This window comes from Lipotes vexillifer, unplaced genomic scaffold (assembly GCF_000442215.2).
Source record: "Lipotes vexillifer unplaced genomic scaffold, Lipotes_vexillifer_v1.1 scaffold743, whole genome shotgun sequence".
Lineage (NCBI taxonomy): Eukaryota > Metazoa > Chordata > Mammalia > Artiodactyla > Lipotidae > Lipotes > Lipotes vexillifer.
This window is the reverse complement of record NW_006779070.1, coordinates 250889-276615: the sequence shown is the minus strand read 5'-3', so window position 1 is coordinate 276615 and position 25727 is coordinate 250889. Positions and strand designations below refer to the sequence as shown.

At 48.0% G+C, this 25727-nt stretch overlaps 1 pseudogene; it reads left to right on the top strand.

The window, feature by feature from the left end:
* Positions 1–2305: 2305 nt before the first annotated feature.
* LOC103071100 (nicotinamide N-methyltransferase-like) lies at positions 2306–25298 on the top strand (annotated as a pseudogene).
* Positions 25299–25727: the final 429 nt, after the last annotated feature.

The following is a 25727-nucleotide window of genomic DNA, read 5'->3' as shown; positions in this document are numbered from 1 at the left end:
CCTGCTGAGCTGCTTTTGCTTCCAAAATGGAAAAAGTGAACAATTAAATACACACTATCCCACCAAACAAACACACACAAACGCAAACACCCTGCGGCCCTCCTTCAGCCCCTAGGAGGAGGGATCTATCAAAGGGCTCGTTGCCCATGAGGGACGTGGATGTCCTTCTTCAGAGGTGCCCTACGCCTGCCCCGGGAGGGTGTCGGTGAATCGCGCCGGGGACCCTTTGAATACACGGGACCCCAGACCTGGTGAGCTCCGTGGGAAAACCCAGGTCCAGAGGGCGGTACAGAATTCCTGGCTCCCAGGGCCCCCCAGCCCACGGGGAGGAGGTGGGGGAGAAGGAGTTGAGAGCGCTTTGCCTCGTGTTATGTTTTGCTTCTTTTCTGTGTCCTCTGTTCACCTGTTAGCACATTGTACTTGAATTACCTCAGTTTTTTGTGACCTCATGAGCTTTTTTGACCCCTGCCTGTATCTCTTTTTTGGTTGGGGGCTGGAAGGATGGGGAGAGCGTTCTTTTCTGTTTCTTGTGTAAGTTAATGGCGAGTTTAATAGGCTTCAGCTGGCCAAGACCCTCCCCGTGTCCCCTAGCGATGAGCCTCCCAGCTGGAGGGGGCCGTGCGGAAGGGGCTGAGTACTCAGGATGTGGATGGGAGGCCTGGGCAGAAGGCGGGTGCCTGCCTGGGACGGACGGGGTGCTGGGGGCACGGCAGAATCACAGCCGGCTCGGCCCAGGCGTGACGTCATCCTGCCTAAAACACTCTGGAGAGAATCCCACCTTTCTTACGGTTTGCTGGGTCATCCGGGTCTGGGGGCCTGTGTTCTTCAGATCCCTGCAAAGGCGTGACCCCACCTCTGTGTGCATTATCATTGCCCAAACTGGTCTCTTTTCAGGGCTGTTTGAGGACAAGCCGGCCTGGGTGTTGTTGCGATGGGGCGGGGGTGTTGTTTTTCTAAAAGCTACCTCTTATGTTTGTCCAGTTCTTTTGTTCCCTTCCTGCCTCCCATCCTGCTGCTCTGCTTCCCCCCACTTCTCCCAGCCTCCCCTCCCTGAATTTTTGGAAAGCACATTTGCATTGTTTGTGTTCGCTTTGGGACGGGTCTTCCCGTTTCATCTCATGCTTTATTTGTAAGAGTTGTGGTTTTTTTCTTTCCTTTTCTCTCTGAGAAAGTTGTGGCTGCATTTTTATCTTAGGTTATAAAAAGTGGTTTAGGGAAGCGGTTTTGGGGAGAAGGGTTGTGAGGCATACAGGGAAGTCGGAGGGATGGGTGCTGCTGTGACCACCCCCCTGTCCCTCGGCCCCATCCCTCCTGCCCTCCCCTGTAATCCCGCCCACCAAATCTGAAGGCCTTAAAAGTTGTGTGTTGGGATAGGGACAGGGAGGACTGGGTCACTAGACCGTTGATTGGGGATGATAATGTAGGGAGGATGCTATTTTGCAACTATAATAATGACTTAGTGCTTTGGAAAGGAAAAAAAAAGTTAAACTTGAATTATGTAACTAGAGCAGTTGTCATGTTTATAATGTGAAAAGACTGGAATCATTGGGGGAGGGGCAGTCTGTAAGAAATCTTTGTGCACTATTGCCGCCTCCCCCAATCTGGGAAGAAGAGGGGACAGGCTGGCCCTCAGGGGATCTGTAAATCCCAGAAAACAGTATTTGAACAGCAAGATGTCATTCAACTTTGGTGGGGAAGGAAAAAAAAAATCAAACTATTCCATAGACCTAGCTGACCCCTCTCCGTCTCCCCTACCCTTCCCACACAGCCGGGTCTCCTCTGCTGTTCATAAAAGCTGAGAGGGTTGAGCTAATATTTACAAATTGTAATATTTTTGTAATATTTGTTAGTTCCTTCATCAGTTCTACCGGACCTTGCCCTTTCCTTTCGTAATGTGAATAGGAAAAACAAAAACAAAAACAAAAAAACAAACAAAAAAATTCGCCACCACCAACAACAAAATATCCCTTTGTACGTGCGTGTGTGTGCGTGTGCTTGTTGTGTGCGGTTGTGTGTTAAATCACGCAGTATTGTTGTAATCTGGTGTTGCAGCATTGGATGGTACCTAATCAGCTCCTGCCTGCCCCTGCCATCCCGGAGGGAGGGATCCTGGTCGAGAGGTAGGGAGAGAGGGTCGGGGCATGGGGTCTCTGAAGGATGCTGAGTGGGGAGACCCCTGTACTGGACTCTCCCCTCCTCTCCCATGAAGCCCCGGACACCCTGAAGAGACTCCAACAGGTCTCTTTCCCAACTTCCTGCTCGCAAAGACAAAAGAATTCTGACCTTGCCAAGGTGGCCAGGCCTAATGGCCAAGGTGAGGGTCAGAAGTTATCTGGAGGCGTTAGATGTGTCTGCACGAAGAGGGCTAAGGAGACGAGGAGGGTGGAGCTGCTCTCTCTCCAGGTGAGATCCCTCTTCTTTGCCATCTGGCCCCTTGGTCGCCCTGCTGCCTTTGGCTGTGGTACTGCTGACAACCCTACTTGCTACTGCCTTATCCAGCACAGTGAGCTTTCTCCAGCCTGGAAAGTCCAAGTGGATTAATAGCTCCTTTCCTGTGTTCAGCACTCCTTCACTCATTCAAAGCATTAAAATCCTATGTGTATATAGGATAGACAAATATATATAGATATATATATATAGCAAGAGAGAGATATAAAATAGTACGTATCATTGCTGCTTTGGGCTGCTTTGGAGGAGGCCACGAATACGGGGAAGGGAGATCTGGGGTATAGGGGTGGGAAGGGAGGCTGGGGGACCCAGTGATTCCGTACAATCCAGGGATGCAACGCGGGCTTGTTTAATCTTTGTGCCTGAACAGTTTTTCCATGTTTAGAAAAGAAAAAAAAGAAAACCTGCTGCAATTTTTCACAAGTGTCTGGTACCCTTCCGGATGCTATTGGTACAACTGGCTGCTGGGGTGTTGAGGCCTTGGAGGGACGGGGCCCTTTGGCTCATCTCCTTACGGCGGAGTGACCAGTGGCGGGGGCAGCCTTCTGACTATGGGGGGGCGGGGACTGAGGGAGATTTGTGGCCAATTCTCTGCAAGCCCAACGAGGGTGAAAGCTGGGGGCACGGGACATAGGACAGGAAAGGGGGGAAAGATCGCACTGTGTTCGTTCTTCCTAGGGCTATGTTAAATCTTTTTTTTTCCCCCTCCCTTCTTGTTTCCTCCTTCCTGGAGTTCCATGGCGGCACCTACCTGGATATTTCAGTAGGAGGAAAGAAGGCCAGACTATCCCTACGCAGTGAGACTGATGGGTGGAGGAGAAAGGCACAGCCGACCAGGAGGAGTGCAAGACAGACCAGGGGAGTTGGGTCAGGGGAAAGGGGCTGGGGAGAGGGTGTTCAGGCCCCACAGGCCTGTTAGCCTGAAGCCCCGCCTCCCTGAGTCCTTGGCATCCCAGTTTGCAGACAGGGTACCAGCCTCCTGGTGTGTGTCATAGGAGTTGTTCACATAGTGTTATGCATGATCTTTGTAAGGTTAAGAGGCCGTGGTGGTGCACCATGACATCCGACCCATATATATAAAGATAAATATATATATATATGTATGTAAATTATAGCACTGAGGGCTCTGCTGCCCTGCTGGACCAAGCAAAACTAAGCCTTTTGGTTTGGGTATTATGTTTTGTTTTGTTATCTGTTTGTTTTCATGGCTTGTCTTCTGTCGTGACAGCACAAGTGCCAGTCCAATTGCTCTGTATTACAGAATAGTGTTTTTAATTAATTGATGTTCTAGTTCATGTCTACCTCAGCACCTCCTCTTAGCCTAATTTTAGGAGGTTGCCCAATTTTGTTTCTTCAATTTTACTGGTTACTTTTTGTACAAATCTCTCTCTCTCTCTCTGTCTCTCTCTCTCTCTCTTCTCTTTCTCTCTCCCTCCCTCCATCCCTCCTCCCTTCCCTCCCCTCTCACTTCTGTTTGTTTCATTCTCTCTTTCACTCTCCCCTTCTTCTTGGCCCCTCTGGCTCCAGCCCCGCCCTGCGACCCCGCATTGTGCTTGCCAGCCCTATCTGTCCTAGCCCTGAAGCGGTTCACCCGAACTTGTGCGGTCCTGGTTGCAGCTTTCCGCATCTGCCTTCGTTTCGTGTAGATTGACGCGTTTCTTTGTAATTTCAGTGTTTCTGACAAGGTTTAAAAAGAAAAAGAAAAAAAAAAAGAAAATATGAATTTACTGCTGCAGGTTTTTTTCTCTCTCCATGTGTCACTAAGTGAAGTTTGTGCCTTCTATAGCAAAGAGAATATTTTTTACATCCTACTAACAGTAGATTTTTTTGTAGTGAACATTTTTTGTATTTTTATTTATAAGTCTCATAAGAAAAATAGCGATGTTCAGTTGTATACCTTGAATCTGCAGTTAGAAGAGAATAAAGTTAATTCAGTTGTCTCTGGCTTGAAGTGTCCCCCCTTTTTAAAAAGTGCTTTGCCCCTTCTGCCTTTTCTTGGGTGGAGAGGATCCGAGATTTCTGTCTGGGGATGGGAAAGAGAATACCTTACACCCCAGCCTCACTTATGTGGCACTTTTATGCCACATTTGTGAGGTGCATACCCACCTTCATGACATATTTATCGAATAAGTTTTAGTTTCAAAAATAGCATTAAATACACAAATAGCATTTGATCCTTGGTACAATGAATGTACGAAGCAGGCACTTGTCCATTTATCCCTTCAACATGGGCGTTCATCCATTAACTTGCACAGTTACTGTCATAGGCCGTGGGAACACAGCGGGAATAAAGCATACAACGCCCTGCCCTCAGGAGCTGACATTCTAAGCCACTGGGTTGGAATGTTTGCTTAGGTTATAACGCATTCCAATCACACAGCTGGTGAGTAGCAGAGTCAGAACCCGCATCTAGATCTCTTGATTCCAAATCAGGTTCATTCTTTCCTGACTCCAGAGGCAGGGGGCTCCTGTCTGGCTTTTATTATACAGATATTTTCTTCTTCCTCACAGCCAAGTGAGTTTCATCAGTTTCTCAACAAGAAGCTGCCACCCAGTTAAAGGTCCTTAGGTCTGGCAGCTGGGCCGAGTGGAGAAAGGAGATTGAGCTGGGGGTGCAAGCCCAGCACCACCACTCGCAGAATAAAGCATTTGCACAAAATGAGATGGGCTCGACTCCTCCCGCCCCGCCGTCTCCGGGCCCAAACTGCTTCTCTGGGTGTGTCTGCTTTCCTGTCCCTGGGGATGGGAGCATTGCCCTACCGGTAAATGTAGCCGGAAAGCCAATTCCACCCAATCTCAGACAGGCTGGCTCAACGCCTCTGCCCAAGGCCCTCCGACCTGCCCAGCGCTGGCCAGTATAATCAAAATAATCCGTCTCGTCACCAAGACTTAGGAACACAGCAGGGAGTGTGGTGACGGCCCCTCCAGGGTGTGAAACCAGTGCCAGGCCTCAGGGGCCAGCCTGGCCTCCAGCATCATCTGGGAGTCACTGGAAACCATCCTCCATGTGATACCCTCCGGGCACCAGCCTGCAGGGAGGCCCAATTCCCTGCCTAAGCTGCCTGCTCTGGGCGCTGACTGGAAGAGGGGCCTTTCAGCCCCTGTGCTCTGGGACCCTGGGCTGGGGTCTGTGTGACCCTAGGGTTGTGAGCGGCAAAGCACCTGGAGCTACACTTGCCTCCCTGGACGGATGACAGTCCCTCTGCCGGGTGGCTGCTCTGTCCTGCTGTACTTTCTTCTCTCCTCTCCTGGTCTCTCTGCTCTGCTCTGTCATTCTTCCTTCACCTCATCTCTCTCTGTTCCTCTCACCCAATCTTTCTCCCTTCTCTCCACTCCTCTCCCCTTCTCTCTCTCTCTCATTTCTCTTGGGCTTTTCTTTTGGCCTTTGTGTCTCTCCAGCATCCTTTTCCTCTCCCCATGTTTCTCATCTTGGAAAACAATCCTTTGCCCAGAATTTATTTGGTTTGATTTTGAGCCTCTGCCCCATTCCTCCAAGCCATCCATCCAGCCCTTTCTTCTTGGGGTCCCTGCTCGTTCCCCAGGCCTCTTCACAGTCCCGTACACCCCCTCCTCCCCCTCAGGCCTCAGCTTTCTCTTGACAGATGGGAGGGCAGTGAGCTCTCCCTCTTTAAAACAACATTTAATCGCCGTTTTCTGTTCTTGGACATCAAAGCTGGGGCTTAGGCGCTGCGCTGGGGTCGCAGTGCGCGGTCTCTGAGGGAGAGGAGGTGAGTGAATAGGGGCCGGGCTGAATGGGCTTTGTGTGGCCGCTGGGGTCTGCCTGCTTTACATGCTCTTTGACCCAGATATGATCTCATGGAGAGAAAGGGGCCCTGGCCAGGCCAGCCTGAGAACGCTCCCTGGCCTGACTCAATCCCCCAGCCCGCCCCCTGCCCACCCCCAGCCAGCCCAGGCGCAGCTGCCCTCTGCCCCAGTCCTCCGAGATGGGCAGCCTCCTCCAGGACCAGACTTGCCAAGAGGGAGCTCTGCTGGGGTCAGAGGAGGGGCCAGGCCGCCGAGGGAGGGGCTGCATCCCTCTTGGATGCGTCTCCAGGTACTTATGTGGGACCCCGCCCAGGCCCACACAGAGGCGCAACGTCCCTTCCTGGCCGAGGCTCCTGGGGTTCTGGCGGGCACACGTATCAGCCTTAACAGCTCTCCTTCCAGCCGCTCTGAGGGGCCCCCCTCCCACCAGAAGTGGGAGAGCCAAGGGGCAGAGCCAGCAGACTTGCTGAAGACTCCAGCAAGTTGCGGCAGGTGAGCAGACAGAGATGTCCAGCTGAGTCCAAGGCCACAGCCTTCTCCGTCCAGCTCAACACTGCCAGGGCTCACCACCCGGCTGCCCCAGAGCCCCTCACCGCCCCCGCCCCCCACCAGGAAGGGGAGAGAACAGAAAGGTACTGACCCCAGGTGCTCTCCCTCCCTCTGTCTACCCTCTGCTTTGCGGCAGCCAGAGGGATTTCCCAGAAATGCAAATAGCATCATGTCACTCCTTTGATTAAAGTCCCTCATTACTCTTCAGATGGAATTCAGACTCCTGAACAAGGCTTACAAGACCCTCCATGATAAAAACCCCTGCCCACCATCCCAGCCTCATCTCAGGATCACGCCCCCCTGCAAGTGTCCTCAGCCACCCCCCACCCTGTGCTCCTGGCTGCAGTTGGTTTCCGGAAGACACCGAGCTCGTCCCCTGTGGGCCTTTGCGTGTGCTGTTTCCTCTTCTAGGAACTGCATCACCGCCACACACTCACCTCCCTTTGGTCTCAGCTTCTCATTATTCAGGTCTCAGCGCAAACCCTAGTCTCTCAGGAAAGCTTCCCCTGGTCGCCCTGAGGCTGAATTCGGTGCCCCTCTGGTCCCATTGTCCTAGTGCACTGTGGTCACCCACTTTCTTAACTGTCACCATTAACCCAACATTAAGTTCCCTGAGAGCAGGAATTGTGTGCTGTGTATCTTCATATTCCCAGAGCCTAGCGCTGTCTGGCACACGGTCGGCACCCAATAAATCTCTGTTGAATAAACAGATGGGAGAAAGACGGGCAGAAGGAGGGAAGGAGAGGCAGTTAGCATCAGGGGTTGAGGTCGGAGTTGCCAGGGACGGTGGAACTGGGTAAGTAGGTGCACATCACCTGCCACCCGGGCACCTCCACACGTGCATGTCACTGGCTGCGTACAGACCTCAGCAGAGGCGGCCCTGCTTCCCCTCACACGTGCCCATGTCAGTTCATAGAGACGCCTGAACTGTGCTTGTCACGTGCAAAGGGAGGAGCAGCCAGCCCAGGATAGCGGCGCATCTCAGGCAGGGAGCTGCCTGCGCATCGCTCTGTGTGTATGGGAGTGTGTGTGTGTGTGTGTGTGTGTGCACGTGCACGTGCGTGTGTAGGCACCTGGTCGCTGGCCATGATGGGGGCCATCCTCCAGCTCTCTCTGTGGCTCTGGACCCCTCCATCCCCACCCCCAGCCCTTGCCCCCTCGTGGGCTGACAGGAGGGTGGACTCCTCTCTGGGCTATGTTTTCTGCTCTCCCGGGGGCGTCTCAGTGAAAGTGAACTCACTCATTTAAACCTGACTCTGCAGCCCTGCAGCCCCCTGCAGTGCTAATTACCCTGTAGTTCTAAACTGATTGCTGTACACTAAGCTTAAGCCCTCCTTTACTCATTTACTGACTACATTAATAGCAAAGCTGCTGCTTTCTGCTGCTCACGACTGTGCCGGCTGGCTGCACCCGACGTTCTTCTGCCTCTCCCCAGGGGGCGGGTGCAGAGATGCAGCCTGGCACCCAGCCCCCAAGTCTGTCCCCTCATGGAGCCCCCAGGGCTGGACAACAATGGGAAAGTCATGGCCCTGCATACTCCCTGACCCAAGGGAGAGGCTCCTTCTTTGGTTCTGATTCTTCAATAGGGCAGGAACACTTGACACCCCTCCATGCACCCCCAGAGGGATCTGCTATCTGGGGGACTCTTGGAAGCCTCCCTTCTGTCTTCACAGCTCCTGTGAGGTGCTGAGCACTGGCCACATTTTACAGATGGGTAAACTGAGGCTGTGACTCTAAGCAGTCGGTGGTGAAGGTGGGGCTTGAAGCCAAGACTTCTCATTCCATCAGCTCTGTTCTTTCCTCTCCGCCAGGCCGCCTGTCCAGAAGATGTCCTCCCCTGGGTGTCCCAACCCACCCAGGTTTGACAGTTTCTGTTCAGTTGTATGTTCTCACAGCTTCCACTCCTTGTAATGAGGCGGGAAGTCCTGTGTTGAATCAAAGCCTCTACCTCCTGGCTTTTTCTGCCTCGTTCACATTCCTGCCAAGAATTTGCTGGAAACTTGGGCACGAGAGCCTTTCCTTCACTCTCAGTAGCCTTTCCCAGGGCAGACCTAAGTTCAACCTCGGCCACAGGCCCACCCCCTCCACCACTCACACGTGGGCAGGTCTGGAGAGCGAGGCCAGCTGCAGGCTTCTGCAGGGTAGTGTCACCATGCTGCCTGGCACTGTCTGCTTCTCTGAGTGCCCTCAAGTCCCATGAGGCAGAGCTGGGGCCTGGCCTTGGGGCCTGGCAGCATTTTGAAGCCCAGATGGGCTCCATCAGGGTGCAGCATATGGACCCGTGGAATCAAGGATCCAGCTCTGCTCTGATTGACAGCGTGATGGCTGCTGTGCTGGGCACCCCCTAAGGAACAGGGGCAGCTGAGTTCTGGCTGAAAGAACCTGACGTCGAGAGTGAAGAGAACCTGAATCTGAGGCCCGTCTGCCATTCACTGTGTGACCTTGACTGTAACTCAAAACTGCTCTGGGGCTTCCCTGGTGGCGCAGTGGTTGAGAGCCCGCCTGCCGATGCAGGGGACGCGGGTTCATGTCCCGGTCCGGGAAGATCCCACATGCCGCGGAGCGGCTGGGCCCGTGAGCCATGGCCGCTGAGCCTGCGCGTCCGGAGCCTGTGCTCCTCAAGGGGAGAGGCCACAACAGTGAGAGGCCCGCGTACTGCAAAAAAAAAAAAAAAAGAAAGAAAGAAAACCTGCCCTGAGGTCCTTTTTCCTCAACTGTAAAATGGGGTACAGTAATTCCTGCCCTGTTTACCTTCAGGACATTGTCAGCTGAAGCAGGCATGTGAAACAGCTTTCTAAATGCCACAGTGTTATAAAAATGGAAGTAATAAATTGGCGGGGTAGGAGGACAGCCTCCTGTCTCCGGCCTGAAATGGGGGGCCGGTGGCCTAGACATTCATTTCCAGGGCCAGAGGGAGCCCTCATAACCAGGACCCAGGAGCCTCTGCGGGCATCACTGGGACTCTGTCACCACCTAGTGGACACTAGCTGCGGGTGCCTCTACTGCTCTGGCAGGTCTGAAAAGGTGCTGGGAAAGCACATCCCCTTGTAAGGGACTTTGGTTCCTTTGGGGTCCCTGCTATACCAGGTCGGGCTGCGTAAGGGGAAAATGTGGTCCAGATTTATGCCAGAAAAGAACCACCTTAAACTACTTGGGAGAAAGTTCACTTGCACTTTCCAGAAGTTCTCCTGAGTCGATGTTTCTATCCTGACCCTTTTTCTCCCAGCTGTGCCCCTACTGACCAACTGGCCTTGTCAAATCCTACTCTTCCCATCCCAAAAGGCTGGATGGGAAGATGCTGCCAGCCAGCCCAAACCCCAGGGAGCCACGGGGTCTCGTCTTACACTGAGGGAAGATCAGCCTCTGGGAAATCCAGCTCCTCAAAAGCTTTGCTACTGGGAGAGAGGCAGGCAGGCCAAGGGAGGGGTGCACAGGAGCTCAGGCGGCCCCAGCTGCATCACTGAGGGCCTGAGAGGTGACAGCAGGAGGCGGGGGTAATGGAACCAACTCTTACTTCCTGAGAACCTTCAGAGAGCCTAGGAAAGCCATAATGGAGGGCTGCTAAAGTCAGGTCCTGTCTCTAACTAGAACTTCCCTTTTAATACAGCAGGTGAGCCCATGCCTGTGCCCAAACCCTCCACAGAATTCTCCAGGAGGCAGTGGACTCTCCCATGCCTTGGACATTGGATTGGAAGTGGTCTTAGGCTGGGTCATTTTGTCTCTCTCCATGCCTCTTGGCACCTCTGGCCATCTCAAATGGATTCAACTGAATGGTTCGGAAGACCCTTCCCAACGCTAAACTTCTAAGATTCTATGACTCTTGCCAACTGGAAAGATCCTCAGAGCAAAGGATACCTCTGGCTTCACGTCACCTGTTAGCACTTGTTTAAGAAGCAGCATTTCACTTGAGTTTCACCCTCCACCTGGATCAGTGTGAGGGCCAGCTTAGAGTGAGATTCTAGTGACACTAGGTGGTGAGAAGGGGGAAATGCATGCATGATGGTTGGTCTGATGCGCAGAGAAAGGAAAAGGCTTTTGCTAATAAATCCCCGTCTGGGAAGGGAGGAAGCCACAAAGTGGTGGGAGTAAGAGTAGGGGTGGGGATTGGACCATGCAAGTTTAATTTGATTGATATCCACCTTATTCTCAGAAATCTCTTGCCATTTAGCCTTCTTCCTTAACACTGGTTATCCCAAGCCCTGGCACTTGACCTTTCCCTTAATTCCCCAGAGCACAGCTGAGACCAGCCTGGATTTCTCTGAAGAGATTTCTCTGAAGTCTCAAGGACAACGAAAGAAAATAAGCACCAAAAACAACACATTAGCCCAGATCTCTGCCTGCCTATCTGCCTGCTTGCCTTCATGAGACCAGGCCATCTTTAATCCCTACGACCAAGAAGCCCAATAAAGTGAGACCCAGAGTGACGCGTCTAGTGGATTCTCTGGCCATCCTCCTATCGAAGGTCAGCTGCTCCTCCTGGCCTCTGGGTCTCTTTGCTTTCATACCTTTCTCTCTTCGGCATCCATTTCTCCCTTTCAACCAAATTATTCCCCGTCAGCTTTACAAATACCTGCCATTTTAACAAACTTTCCCTGACCCAACATCCCTCTTTAGTTAACACCCAAATCCTCCTTCTTTGAACAGCAAAATTCTACAGACAGCTGTCTATACACATTGTCTTCTTTCATTTTTTCTTACAACCTTTTCTGATCTGGGTTTTATCTCTTTTACTCCATTGAAATTGTCCTGTCAAGGTCATCAGTGGCTCCATCTTCCAAAATACTGATACCTTGGCTCCATCTTCCAAAATATTGATACCTTGGCTCCATCTTCCAAAATATTGATACCTTGGCTCCATCTTCCAAAATATTGATACCTTGGCTACTTTGCTGTCTTCACTTTGCTTGATCTCTCAGCAGCTTTCTAGGTCCCTGGCTCCTTTTGGAAACGCTTACTCTGCTGGTTTTACCCCCTACCCTAAGGGCTGCTACTTCTCGGTCTCATTGGCTGACTCCTTCATCTTCCTCTACGGAACTTGGGATATCATATTAGACTATCTCCGAATGCTTCCCTGATCCTCTGACCTTAACTATATACTTTTCCCTGTGGTGTCTACTTCGGTCACTTTTATACGTGCTAATGACTCCCAAATTTTTCTCTCTCATCTTGAGTTTTCCACTGAGTTCCAGACTCAGCTGCTTAGCTGACACATACATTTTAATGTCGATCAGGGGTCTCAAACGTACCATGCCTTTTTCAGAAGCCCTGTCCACACATATCCATGCCTGTCTCTTCCATTGGGTATGTAGGATAATGCTAGCTGCTATAACAAACAGATCCAAAGCACACAATGCCTCAAGCATAATAGAAGTTTATTTCTCACTCCTTCAGCTACCCAAGGTAGATGTTTTTGGTTGACAGGTGGCTCTTCTCTACATCCTGTGGTTCTGCCATCCCTGGAGGCCCTGTCATCATCTTCACCTCCCAGAAGAAGGGGAGACAGAGTTTGAAGGGGACATGCCTGCTTTTTCAAAACCTTGGCCCAGTAATGATATGTATCTTTCCTGCTTTCGTTCCCTTGGATTGTACTCCATCACATGGCCACATCTAACTGCAAGGGGGACAGGAAAATGTCTTCCAGCTACGTTCAGAGGAAGGAGAGGTTGAGTGTCGGTGAAGAACTGGTGATTTCTGCCACAGTCTGTCCTTCTGGTCACCAAATATCTATACATTCTTCTTCCCACACTTGGAACATACTCACTCCCAAAGAGAAATGACCCCAAGTTCCAGCCTGTCATTGTATCTGTTTCAAAATTTGTGGGTCTCTGGGTGATGTGCAGTCCTCACCATCAGCTCTTTGAACGAAAAGCAAGTTACCTGTATCCCACCCCCATCCACGGTATACAGCTAACATAAATGACAACAGTCCATGCTGGGCAGCGTGGAAACATTTAGTAAAACCACTTTCTGCAGTAATCAGTTTTCTGCCCTTTCTTGGTATAAATTATGGTTATATTTCTCTTGCAGTTGGGTGTGGCCAGGTGACTCATTTCTAACAATCATGTGAGCAGGGGTCATTTGTATTATCGTTGGGAAGAGGTTTGTAAAAGGCAGTATCCCCTGCATCACTTTCCTAAGGCTCTCATGACAAGTTGCCACAACTTGAGGGCTTCAACCAACAGAAACTTGTTTTCTCACAGGTGTAGAAGCCAGAAATCCAAAACCAAAGCATCAGTAGGGTCACATTCCCTCTGAAGACTCTAGGGGAGGATTTTTTTCCTGTCTCTTTTGGCTCCTGGGGCTCCTGGCATTCCCTGGCTTGTGGCAGCATCCCTGCCTCTGTGTTTACCTGACCTTCCTCCCTGTGTGTCTGTGTGTGTTGTTTCTGTCTCTTTTAAGGACATTCTCATTGGATTTCGGGTCCTCCCTAATCCACTATGAGCTCATCTCAATCCTTACCTTAACCACATCTGCAAAGACCCCATTTCCAAGTAAGGTCATATGCTGAGGTTACAGTGGGCATGAATTTGGGGAAGACACCATCCAATCCACTAGTCTCCTTTACAATAAAAATCGCCTTTTGCCATGGGAAGAATGGGACACATCCAAGTCCGTAGTCCACAGGGATGGTGGGGCCCTCGTACACAGATACTCATGAAGACCCCCTGCCCTGGCAATGGGGAAAGTTCTGAATCTCTGGTCTGGGAGGAACCCCCTTGTCCATTGTTCTCTGAAACCCCTGGCTCCAGCCTCTTGGAAATCATTTCTTGACTGTTATGTGTCCTGGCCCATCTGAAGTGGGTTCTGGGAGGTGGGCCTCCCTCAGGACAGCACAGCTTTCACCACCAGGCTGATTCCTACTTGTACAAGTTCAGGGGCTGAGTGTGATTTTAAGCTCCAACCTTCCAAGGCCTTTACTGAATCAGGTTCATGGATTGTTTTGGCAATTCAATTTCTTAAAAAACAACCTTTAGATCTATTTGCTTCCAATCCATTCCTCATGCTGGTAACCACACCCAAAATTCTTTCCTACACATAGTTGTCAAAACTGCTTTTATCATTGGTATTGTTGTTAGTAATTTTTCTTCTTCCTCAAATCCAAGCCTCCTTGTCAACTTCTTAGTGGCTACCTTGGGGCCAGCTGAAAGAGCTGGCTTGGGTGGAATCATAACACTCTGAATTTGATGTTTGCCATGGAAATGAATCCCTTTGTAAGAGAATTTTTAATAATGAGCCTTTATTTCTTGAAGCCTTTTCCAGTCTTATTTCCTGTAATTATTCAATACATAGGGCATAGAAACAGTCAACTTACCTACATCCAAAAAAAACAAAAAAACAAAAACACACAAATGTCTGGATACACCCTATTTTCTTTTATTTCCTCTTGGAAACTTGTCATTTTTTTCCCTGAACTCATCTCAATAATATCTTGCTACAAATGCTGGAGTATAACCAACATACACTACCATTCTGGTCCTTTTCCCAAAGTTTCTCTTAGAGCTATAGGCTCAGTATATATTTGGTCTGTCTGTCTTTTTTTTTTTCCTTTTTTTTTTACATCTTTATTCGAGTATAATTGCTTTACAATGGTGTGTTAGTTTCTGCTTTACAACAAAGTGAACCAGGTATACATATACATATGTTCCCATATCTCCTCCCTCTTGCGTCTCCCTCCCTCCCACCCTCCCTATCCCCCCCCTCCAGGCAGTCACAAAGCACCGAGCTGATCTCCCTGTGCTATGCGGCTGCTTCCCACTAGCTATCTACCTTACGTTTGGTAGTGTATATATGTCCATGCCTCTCTCTCGCTTTGTCACAGGTTACCCTTCCCCCTCCCCATATCCTCAAGTCCATTCTCTAGTAGGTCTGTGTCTTTATTCCTGTCTTACCCCTAGGTTCTTCATGACATTTTTTTCTTAAATTCCATATATATGTGTTAGCATACGGCATTTGTCTCTCTCTTTCTGACTTACTTCACTCTGTATGACAGACTCTAGGTCTATCCACCTCATTACAAATGGCTCAATTTCGTTTCTTTTTATGGCTGAGTAATGTTCCATTGTACATATGTGCCACATCTTCTTTATCCATTCATCCGACGATGGGCACTTAGGTTGTTTCCATCTCCGGGCTATTGTAAATAGAGCTGCAATGAACATTTTGGTACATGACTCTTTTTGAATTATGGTTTTCTCAGGGTAAATGCCCAGTAGTGGTCTGTCTTGTTATCACAAGCAAGACTTTTCCTAATCGTATTATTCCTGCCTACCATGGGACTACATCTTTCTAGCCAGCCATACCTCTCTCCTTGCTGGCCACTGTCTACTTCCCTGACCCATCTTCTCCCACTTTCCTTTACCAGTGTATCCAGACTCACTGCCTTCTATCTCTTCCCAGACAGAACAGGTTTTTGCATATGCTGTTCCCTCTGCCTAAATCTTGGCCTGGCTGCCTCCTTCACCTATAATTCAGGTCTTGGCTCAAATACTACCTCTTAGTGGGGTCTTCCCAGACCGTCCCGTTTAAGTTCGTTTCTTCATAGCATTTACCACCGTCTGATATTATCTTCTTTACTTGTGTACTTATCATGGTCCAGACCCCACTCTCCTTGCACGTGGGCTATGTGAGAACCAGGCTCCTGTTGGCCGTGTTTGTCGCTGCATCGTTAGTGTTAAGAACTGTGCTTGCCACACAACTGTTATGGCAACAAATGCCAATATTAATATACTACTCTGTGCCAGACACTGTTTTAGCTCTTTATTGAAAATTTTTAATGAAAAATTTCAAAGATACACAAACGTGGAATAATATGATGAACCTCATAAAGCCCATCACCCAGATTCAACATTATCAAGATTTGGCCACACTTGCTTATTCTTTCTTTCCTTCTTTCTCCTTCTTTCACTTCTCTTTCCTTTTCTTTGTTTCTGTTGAAGTATTCTACAGAAAGATCTCAGGCATCATGTCATTTCCCTTCTCAGCCCCACTACATCCTTCAGTGTATACTTTTTTAAAAAATGGATTTTCTTGATAACTAACAAGGTCCTACTCTATGGCACAGAGAACTATATTCAATATCCCGTAATAAATCATAATGGAAGACAATATGAAAAAGAATATGTATATATATGTATGACTGAATCACTTTGCTGTATACCAGGCAGCAAACATTGTGAATCAACTATGCTTCAGTTTAAAAAAAAAACGAATTTTTCTTATGTAACTTCAATGCCATTTGTATGCCTTAAAAAATTAGAAATGATTTCTTGGTATCATCACTCAGTCCATATTCATATTTCCCTGATTGCCTCAGAAATAACTTTTAAGTGTTGATCTGTTTGAATTAAGAGCCAAACTAGGTCCAAACATTGCATCAGTTTGTTATTTCTCTTAAATCTCCTTCCCACCTGCCCTGCTGCTGACCTGTTGAAGAAAGGGGTGATTATTATTAACTTTTCAGTTATGAGATGATGAGGGCCCAAAATGGGGCTGGATGATAGGGATGAAAAGGAGGAAATGTTCTGAAGAGACTTTGTGGACTTTAGGTCCATAGAGTGGTGATACCCGCTCAGAAGCACTCAGGAGCTATGAGAATAACAATCGCCTTGCTCCCTCTTACAGGGTCCCTGGTGTGACAGCTGAAAGGAACCCTCAGATCAGCTAATTGTATCTCGTGTTTTAGTCCGACAGAACATCTGTACAATTCTCCCACTTCATCACAAAATTCCCTCTTTATCTTGCAGCCTCTGAAGCTTGTCAGTCACTGTACTTGCTGTGGTTCCCACACCAGCTGTGCACCAAAACTCATGGAGTTTTTTCTGCTTATTTAAAAATACACTCAAATATCTGGTTACCTACCCCAGACCTTCCGAATGAGAAGCTGTAGGTGTGGTACCTGGGAATACGTATTTTCAAACCACTTTCTGGATGATCATGATGCTACTTTCAACAGCTAGATCATCTCAGAGTCTGTTTCCATTGATAGCTTTTATTTTTATGGGTAATATTTTCCTGCTTTTTGGCCTATGTAGTGATTTTTTTGTTGTAGGCTCGATATTGTGGTGATCTATCTGAAGGAGTCTGGATTATGCTGCTTTCCTTTAAAGCGTGTTGTGTTTTGTTTTGGTGGGTAATTAACTTATCAGAGGCTCTCCTTGCGCCGCCAAGGCTTGGTTTTAGGCTTTGTTAGGGTGAGTCTAAAGCAGCCTTTATTTTAGGGCATAATCCTTCTCCCCAAAGCAGAAATTTCTAGTGTCTCAGCTGAATACTGAGACAGTACATCCTGTAACAAGATCTCTCCACTCTGGCTTGAACACTGACTTGCAGCATCATGTGATCTCTAATATTTCCATTCTGCCCTCAACTCCATAGCAGCCAGTTTCTTACAAAGTCTCACCCTGTGCATGTGCAGCCTGTTTGTTGACCAAAAACTGACAGAGAACCCTTGTTATGGGTCAAATTGTGTTCCCTCAAAAGATATGTTGACGTCTGAACTCCTAACACTTCATAATGTGACCTTTATTTGGAAATAGGGTCTTCATAAAGTTAATTAAGTTAAAAGGAGGTCATCAGAGTGAGGTCATCTATCTAATCCAATAGAAGTGGTGTCCTTTATAAAAAAAGACATTGGACACAAAGACATATGCACAAAGAGAAAGCCATGCGAAGATGAAGGGAGAGATCAAGGTGATACATCTTCAAGCCAATGAATGTCAAAGATTGACAGCAAACCACCGGACACAAGTGGGGAGGCATGGAACACATTCTCCCTCACAGCTCTCAGAAGAAACCAACCCCACTGACACCTTGATTTCAGACTTCCAGCCTCCAGAATTATGAGAATAAATTTTTGTTGTTTAAGCCACCCAGTTAGTGGTACTTTGTTATGACAGCCCTAGCAAATGAATACATGCCCACATAGACTTCTGAAGCTCCCTCTATGTGACTTCCTCCTCCCTGGCAGCCAGCCCCACAAGTTCCATTTGCTCTAATAGCAGCTCTAAACTCTGATCTTCGCTTTCTCAGCTCAGCAGGACTGTTGGACTCTTCCTGGTTTCCAGCTTCTTGTGCTCACTTTATGTGTTTTCCTTCTCTGAGGGATTGCAGCTGTGTACTATCTATTGTCCAAAGCCTTAAAATAGTTGTGTCATTTTGTCTAGTTTTGTAGCTGTTTATGGTGAAAGGCAACTCCGGTATTTGTTACTGGCCAGAAGTGAAATTTCTTTTCTTTTCTTTTAATATTTATTTATTTATTTGGTTGCACCAGGCCTTAGTTGTGGCAGGTGGGCTCCTTAGTTGCGGTTCCAGGGCTCCTTTAGTTGCGGCTCCTTAGTTGCAGCATGTGGGCTTCTTAGTTGCGGCTCGCCAGCTCCTTAGTTGCGGCACAGGGGCTCCTTAGTTGTGGCATGAGAACTCTTTGTTGCGGCATGCATGTGGGATCTAGTTCCCTGACCAGGGATCGAACCTGGGCCCCCCTGCATTGGGAGCATGGAGTCTTATCCACTGCACTGCCAGGGAAGTCCCCAGAAGTGAAATTTCTGTTCTAAGTTCTTCGAATCAACTCATTTAATCTTCTCAACAACTCCATGAGGTAAGTTACTGTCTTCATGAGTTCCAGATTAAAAAAACAGAGGCAAAAAAGAAAAAAAAGATTAAATAACTTGTCCAAGGATATATCTTATAAATGGTGGAGCTAGATTTTGAATCTAGACAGTTTAGCTGCAGTCTATGCTCTTAAACATTAACCTATGATCTGACATAATAGGTGTTCAATGAATGCATTTTCAATAAGTGAATATAAGGCTGTTTCTTCTAGCTTTTACCATTTAGCCTTCTGTTCCACCTGCTTAGGAAAACTCCAACATTAAATCAACCCACTATCTTCACTTTTCCTGCACCCAGACTTTTAAGCACTCTGGAGAAAACCACCTTCTGGGAAGAATGAACTCCTATCCAGTTATCCAGGCCTTTGAAAATACCTAATAATTCTGTATGTCTCTAGTCTTTGCCCTCCATTTGCTGTTGTTTCTCACCTCAAATTTCAAATATCTGTACCTCCACACTTGTTATTTTCAGAAAAAAATACAATTTCCAGCTGTGAACTCTTAGTTTCTTGCTCATTCCTATTAGTCTGACTTGTATTGGCACCCATCCTTGCCTTTCCTCTACTGTCAAAATATTTAGCATTTCTATTTCTATCTGAGGCTCATCCGCTTTTAGCTGCTGCCCACCGTCTTTCTTCCCTTTCACAGCCAAGCTTTGGAAGTGTTGTTTAAATCCTGTCTGCATTTCTTCATCTCCCTTTCACTGAGCTCAATCTGGCTTCTGTACTTATTACTTCATTCATTTATTAATGTTAGCTTTTATTTTTATCAATTTCATCCTTTTGCTTTCTTTAAATGTATTGATTCTTTTTTAAAATTAATTTATTTTATTTTTATTTATTTACTTTTGGCTGTGTTGGGTCTTTGTTGCGGAGTGCGGGCTTCTCACTGCACTGGCTTCTCTTGTTGCGGAGCATGGGCTCTAGGCGCGCGCGGGCTTCAGTAGTTGTGGTTGGTGGGCTCTAGAGCACAGACTCAGTAGTTGTGGCGCACGGGCTTAGTTGCTCCGCGGCATGTGGGATCTTCCTGGACCAGGGCTTGAACCCGTGTCCCCTGCATTGGCAGGAGGATTCTTAACCACTGCGCCACCAGGGAAGCCCCATATTGATTCTTTCTTAATTCCTTAGTTTAAATGCTTAATTCATTATGTGTTCTATCTATCAATATAAATATTTAAGATCATGAAGCTTCCCCTGCTTTATCTGTGTCTTATAGATTCTTATCTGCAGAATTCCTTTCTATACAGTTTTTTTTTCTTTTTTTCTACAGAGTTAAAATTTTTTGTTTTGGTTTTCTCATTAATCCAAAAGTGTTCATCAAAAAATTTAAAAGTTTTCTGTATGGTAGAGTCTCTTGTTTTCTGGTTTTGTAATTAGTATCTATTTTATGGCATTTTGAACAGAGTATATTATTTTATATTATTTCTACTTTGGGGAAATTTCTCTGTGGTTTTATATACAGTCAATTTTTGAATATTCCATGGAAAACTTTTAAAAAAAAAGATTCACCTTCTGTTTTCAGATTACAGAGTTCAACATATTAAAAAAACAAATTTGTATTATTAACTATATTTTTATTTCTCCTCTATCCTTATTTATTTAGGAAACCGTGAACATAGGAAATTGTGCCCATTCCATGAGAACGGGCTACAAAGTGTTGAGACTAGTCCTTATTCTCAACATGGTGCAGGAGAAGGAGAGATGTGATGGTTTCACAGCCCAGAGCATTCCGAGGAGCAGGAGAGTGATTTCCCTTGCTCCTGAGTGGGGAATGGAAATGGGGCAGAGAGAGAGATACAGGCATGGAGGTTGAGAAAAGGGGATGTTGCAACCTTTGTTAATCAGTGATCTGAGGTCAGATTATACAGCGTAATCTCAGTGGGTGCCAGGAGCATGGACAAAAAATAAGTGCCAGCCCCTGTGCCTGGCACCAAGTAAGTTCCCCACCCCCACCCCTGGTGAACGAAGGCTCTACGTGATTGAGATATAATGTCTACCACCCATTTCCATGGGACTTGAAGAAGAAATTCAGTTCAGCCACAGAACAGTTTTGCACACTCATCCCACAGCATCTGTAGCTCCAGCTGAGATCTCTCTGAGTCCCAGACTTCTATCCACAGGTTATATTAGATTTTTGTTTCACGTTGAGCATGCTCAGAATGAAACCCATCTCCTCACATATTCTCACCCTCCTCACTCCTCAACTAAAACCCCTTCTTCTCTTCCCTGTTTTACTAAATATTATCAACATTCATTCAGTCGTCCAGGACAGAAACCAGGGTGTTGTGTTGGGGGGTGTAGTTCAGAAAATGCTAAAAATTAAAAGCCAACTAAGGCATCTCCATCCTATTATCACTCATCTATACTGGGGCTTCACTGGCGATTTAGTTTTAAAATTAGGCATATGCTTTTTAAATGGTTTGAAAAATCACGGTAGAAGAGGATGCAGTAAATGGAGCAAAAGAGACTAGAAACCCTTCGTACAAGCCCAAGCCACTGAAAAGCCTGGGGGCTGGGGCAGGGAATTGCAGAGGAGAGTGTGACCGAGGTGAGTGGCCAAAGGGAGGCAGGTTCAGGAAAAGACCTTCGTTGGCTGTTTTGGTCTTCATCTCAGTGTGTGTTCTGGGGGGATGGGGAAGGACGAAGCCTGAGCCCCATCAAGAAGGGCCCAAGGGGACTTCCCCCGTGGCGCAGTGGATAAGAATCCGCCTGCCAATGCAGGGGACACGGGTTCGAGCCCTGGTCCGAGAAGATCCCACATGCCGCGGAGCAACTAAGCCCGTGCGCCACAACTACTGAGCCTGCGCTCTAGAGCCTACGAGCCACAGCTACTGAGCCCACATGCCACAACTACTAAAGCCCGCGTGCCTAGAGCCCGTGCTCCACAACAAGAGAAGCCACCGCAATGAGAAGCCCGCGCACCGCAACGAAGAGCAGCCCCTGCTCGCTGCAACTAGAGAAAGCCCGCGCGCAGCAACAAAGACCCAATGCAGCCAAAAATAAATAAATAAATAAATAAATAATAAATAAATACATTTATGGAAAGAAACAAAAGAAAAAAGAAGGGCCCAGGGAATCAGATTGCCTGCTGCTCCTTCCTGGACAAAGCTTACTGCTCTCTGTGGCTCTTCAGGAATCCAAGGAGCCTGATGTCTATCAGGAGGATTTTGAATCCACGTCCTACCTGGACTTCTTCAAGATGAACCAGGACCCCCTGGGTGATGAAGTCCTCCATTTCCTGCTAAAGCACTACAATATCACTTTTAAACCAGGGGCAGGTCTCCTTCACCTCTGAGGGGAGAGATGGGGGAGTGTGGGAGGAGGGGTGGCCATGCAAATTTTAAATCAGATGCTGGTCTTGCTCAATCATAGGGCAGGCTTAGGGTGGGTCTGGGGAGGGGTGGCCAGAGCATGGGCAGCAACTTGGCACCTTCAGAGTGTGTGGAACTCCCCTACGGGAAGACTTTAGATACACCTGGTATGTGTATGGTGCATGGTGGGATGCCCTCAAAGTTGGTGGGGTCAGATTTCCTTCTCCCATAAAATCTAAGAGCTGTGGTCTCTGGTGGTCCTGAGTGGGCCTGTCTTCTCCCTATCACTGGCTAAAGAAACTACAAGGGCGTCAGAAAGTGTAGAAAGCCTTGCTCCAAATTCAGCATCACCACTCTTCTGCCTGCTTACCATGGTAGCCCATGAAAACAGGTGCTAGGCCAGCTGGACCAGTAAAATCAAATAATGGGTATCTTTTCATCATTCACATGAGAATAAAACATAACCTGATAGCCAGAATTTTCCCAACTAAAGTTTTCTGCCATCAAATTTCTTAAGCCTTTGATGCCTGCTTCAATTTATTTGCTACTGTATCCTACGAATACAACACCAAACAGACAAACAAAATGTAGCAGCAGAACCCAGGAGTAAGTGAGCAGGCTAAGTGTAGCAGTCGGCCAGGACCCCTGGGTCCAGCTCATTTTCTCTCCTTTCAGCTTTGTTGTTTATCTTGGAAGCCCCTTGCCAGGGTCCAAATGCTACTGATATTTTGTGTCAACACAATCTCTCGTGGTTGAAGAGAAGCAAGACAGGAAGGGGAGACCAAGGGCTCTGTAAGCAGGCCCTGAATTCTCCTTTTAGTCCCCATACTGCCAAGCGAGTTTCTGGAATACACTTGGTACTCAATAAATGTTTGCTGATTGATCTTTGGAATGTTACAGATGGTCTCAGTGGGTCCATAGGGCACCTCAACAAAGAGTACTTGGAATAGGGAAACCAGTATACTCAGGAATATGATTAGATTTCTTCTCTGGACACTTCTTTACAGTGGTAAATTGGCAGGTGAAATGTCAAAGCTGGTTCTCTAACACCCAGCCACCAAACAAACTCCCCTGCTTCTAACACTAACCCTACCAAAACTCTCCATGCTCAGTGAGCTGGGGCAGTTAGTTCAGGCAAAGTTCCCAGTCCTGGAGTTTACATTCCCAGATGGTTGACTCCCTGTAGCCTCTCCCAATGGGACAAGGAAAGTGGAGCCTTTTGGGAAATGTGGACCTAAGAGCCCTGTCTTGGTACTGATGATTCAGAACATTCTTGTTCTAAAACAGGTGGGCTGGAAGGAAAACTCCTGGTTGATCTCAGCTCTGGGCCCACTATCTACCAGCTCCTCTCTGCCTGCGAGTCTTTCAAAGAGATCATTGCCATCAGCTACCCAGACAGAACTGCCAACAGCTGGAGAAGTGGCTAAAGAAGACGCCAGGGGCGTTTGACTGGTCTCGGTGGTGAAATATGTGTGTGAGCTTGAGGGGAACAGGTAAGGGGGTTATTGTTTGTTTTTGAGTCTCCATGATACCAGGAGCTTCACTTAGCTCCCGAATCAAGAATTTTCCATGGGGCTCATGTAGAAATGACAAGGCAGATGGAGACAAAGAAGGAAGGAAGTCAGTGGGGCCCCAAGAAGAAAGGAAGAAGAGTGAGATATGAATCCTATAAAGACCAAAAGAAGGGGCTTCCCTGGTGGCGCAGTGGTTGAGAGTCTGCCTGCGGATGTAGGGGACACGGGTTCGTGCCCCGGTCCGGGAAGATCCCACATGCTGCAGAGCAGCTGGGCCTGTGAGCCATGGCCGCTGAGCCTGCACGTCTGGAGCCTCTGCTCTGCAACGGGAGAGGCCACAACAGTGAGAGGCCCACATACCGCAAAAAAAAAAAAAAAAGACCAAAAGAGGGAACAGAAAGAGCTGGCTAGAGACAAACCTGGGGCTAGAAGAAACATCACCAAGGTCCACATGGAATGCCAAGCAAATGGAGAATCCTCTGGGCTGCCTCCATTCTGATTGGCTGGTGCCCCTGTTGTTCCAGTTACAAGCTCCAGGGGGCTCTAAATTTGTGGAATCTTTTCGTGGATCCCAGGAGATAGAGGTTAGAATTAAGACAATCTTGCACTTAAGGAACAGAATTTACTTACCTTGTGTATTTTCATTGAATTTCAGGGCATCAGGAAGGTCCACCATAGCCCTTCCACTCCCCAAATATCACCCTCCCTAGTTAGGTAAGATAGTTGAGGTTGTACGTTAGATTCTTATTCCTTTTGCTTAAGACTATAGATTGCGTTTTTTTTTTTTTTTTTTTTTTTGCTTTTTTAAAATTGAGGTATAGTTAATTTACAATGTTGTGTTAGTTTCGAGTGTAGAGAAAAGTGATTCAGTTATACATATACATAGATATATATATATTCTTTTTCCATTACAGGTTATTACAAGATATTGAGTATAGTTCCCTGTGCTATAAGTAGGTCCTTGTTGTTTACCTATTTTATATATAGTAGTGTGTATATGTTAAGACTATGACTTTTTAAAAAATGCAGAGCTGGAAAGAGTAAGCCTTTAAGTACTAGTCCTTATTCATACAATAATACGATTGCAGCCTGCATCCTGAGAACAGGTATAGGAAATGTATGAGGTGATGAGGAGGTTGAGTGGAGTGGCCAGGGGACAAAGGGAGGGAAAGATAATGGAGAGACTGGGGGCCCCAACAAAGTGCCCCAAGCTCACTTAGTAGTTTTGCTCAGCTGATTCCAGGCCGACTTTCCGTTTCTGGAGGCACTTGTCTGGGTCGCGTTAAACACAGACTAGTAGAAAGAGAATGGGCTACCTGCCAAGGGTGCATTGCTGACAGAGGGCCTGCAGGTAGACAGAGCGCTGACCGCAGGGTCGGCAGGTCCTGGGCTTGACTTTGTCCACAGCTGGTTCAGGACCAGGTCTCTCTGGGACTCAGTTTCTTCATCTGTAAAACCGGCGACCTGCTGTTCTGGGAGCCTGTGTGCCAAGCAGAGAATGGTTGGGAGTGATGTGAGCGGTCTACGCGATAAGCATGACCTAGCTGGCCCCTTTCCTTTTCCCTCCACTCCAGAGACAGGGGGGCCTAGAAGGAGGAGCACGTAAGGAGAGCCATCCGGCAGGTACTCAAGTGTGACATCCTGAAACAACAGCCCTTGGAACCTGCGGTCCTGCCCCTGGCCGACTGCCTCATTTCCTCCCTGTGCCTCGAGGCTGACTGCCCCACCCTGCAGGCCTGCCTGGACGCACACCCTGCGTCACCTCAGGACCCTGCCCCGGCCCAGGGGCCATCTGATGCTAAGCGGGGACTTTGATGCCAGCTTCTTCATGGTGGGGGTCAAGAGGTTCTCCGCACTGCCCCGGACGAGAAGTTCCTGCGGGAGGCCCTGCAGGAGACCGGCTTCATCATTGAGAAGCTGGAGGAGTTTCCGCAGGCCACTGAGACCTGCTTGGATACCTGCTCCCACAACACAAGGTTCTTCTTCCTGGTGGCCCGGAGAAGGGACCGAGGCAGCGACTTGGAGGAAAGGGCAGCAAGCAGGGCAGGGCTCCAACCATCACTCTGCGACCTCGTTCGCTTTCCTCTCCATTTAGTCAGCTTTACTTAGAACACTTACCGGCAAATGATTGCCAGGTAAATAGGGATGCTTATCTCAAACAGAGAGCTTTATAATATGCTTCACTAATGGCCCAGGGTTGGGAAAAAGAATTGGACCAGAGAAATAAAGCAGTGCCTCCTTCATGTTGAGGGCTCTTCAGGGTTGCGTGGAATGAAGGGGAAGAATCCCTTCCAGTTCCCCTATTCTAGGCAATTCAGACTACGCAACTTCTGAGCTCACTCCCCACCTGCATCCTCATCCCTGCTAGTACTGCAGCCCCACCCCATGAAATGGAAAGCACACGCGTGGATTTTGACACTTGGCTCTCTGGCTTACTTGCTCTTGTGACTTTAGGTGGGCACCTGGTATCTCAGAGCCTCAGTTTTCCTATCTGTGAAATGGAAATCATCACACCCTTCCCCAGGGTTATTGTGACAC